The sequence below is a fragment of the Colobus angolensis genome, unplaced genomic scaffold, assembly GCF_000951035.1.
Source record: "Colobus angolensis palliatus isolate OR3802 unplaced genomic scaffold, Cang.pa_1.0 Scaffold404, whole genome shotgun sequence".
NCBI classification, from domain to species: domain Eukaryota; kingdom Metazoa; phylum Chordata; class Mammalia; order Primates; family Cercopithecidae; genus Colobus; species Colobus angolensis.
In genome coordinates, this window is record NW_012117422.1 from 701,772 (window position 1) to 703,354 (window position 1,583).

Sequence of the window (1,583 nt, forward strand, 5' to 3'; positions counted from 1 at the left end):
TCCCAGCTACTCAGGAGGCTGAGGCAGGAGAATGGTGTGAACCCAGGAGGCGGAGCTTGCAGTGAGCTGAGATCACACCACTGCACTCCAGCCTGGGTGACAGAGCGAGACTCCGTCTCAAAATTACAAAAAACAACAAAAACAAAAGAAGAAGGGCACTGCCAGTCCCTCCAGTAAATCCATGGATCCCAGCCTAGGTCGGGGATGTGGCCACAGGCCTGGGTTGTGTTGGGATCTGTGAGAGATGATCATGACCAAAGCCTGGGATGACCTTGGAAATGTGAAATATTCAAGCCTCACAAGAATCCCACTAGCATCTCAATGGCTGGCAAGGACGAGCGGGATTCTGGGGAAAGCCCCTTGTCCCATTGCCTTAATCCGCAGGTGAGACTGCGTTGTTAGCACATGAATGAAGGGGTCCTGCCAGGGTTTGCCTGGGCTGTGGGAGGACTGGGCAGGAGGGCACCTGACCGGCCTGACACACGGAACAAGCTGGGTCTGATGGCAGCGTGGGGAACAGAACAAGGCTGTTGGGCCAGAGCAAAGGGCATGACAAAAAAGTGACCCCTGTGCCAACTGCCCAGTGGCCCTGTCCTGTGTGTGGTGGATTCCTGGAGCCAGGTCACGGGGAGGGTGAGAGCCAGTGTCTGCAGCAATACAGCAGCCCCTCCACGCATGTCCCCTAGGATTCCTGCTGGCCATGGAGGGCCTTGGTGACAGCTGGACTCTGACTTCTCAAACGAAACCCAATTCAGGCTTCATTCCTAACACAGGGATTTGGTATTGGGTGAGGAGTGAAGGCCAGAAATGTGCTCAGGCATGGGTTTCCCCTCGTGTCTCTATGGTGGGGGCGGGTACCTATTAATCCCAAAGGAAAGATTCTCTGCATCATCCAACCCTGTGAGCGCCCCTCAACCTGGAGCCGATGGTGAGGACGGGACAGGAAGGTGCTGCTGCTGGTCCCAAGAGTGCAGAGGGAGAGGGTGGACTCCTCCCACCTCCTGACACACACATGGAAGACTTTGTCTCCGGGGAGACTTAGGGGCTGTGAGGGGCTGTATCCCACATCACCCCCTGCATGGCACCAAACACCACACCCACATACTAATTGCGTGTTCTCCATTCACAAAGGATGCCAACCCATCAAAACCCAAGGATTTAGTGTTTTCTGTGGCACGGCAGGAAAGATCTGGTTTTCTGCAAAAGGTCATCTTAAAACACCAGAGCAAGAAATGAATATGACAAGCAGAGCACACACAACGTCTGTGCAAACACAACCTCTTAGGACTTTGTCTTAATTAAAATACAAAAGGAGGCCTGGCTCAGTGGCTCATGCCTATAATCCCAGCATTTTGGGAGGCTGAGGTGAACAGATCACTTGAGTCCAGGATTTCAAGACTAGCCTGGGCAACATGGAGGAACCCTGTCTCTACAAAAAGTACAAAACTTAGCCAGGTGTAGTGGCATGCACCTGTATTCTCAGCTACTCTGGAGGCTGAGGTGGAAGGATTGATTGAGCCCAGGAGATGGAGGTTGAGCCACAGTGGCACCACTGCACTCTAGCCTGGGTGACAGAGTAAGAT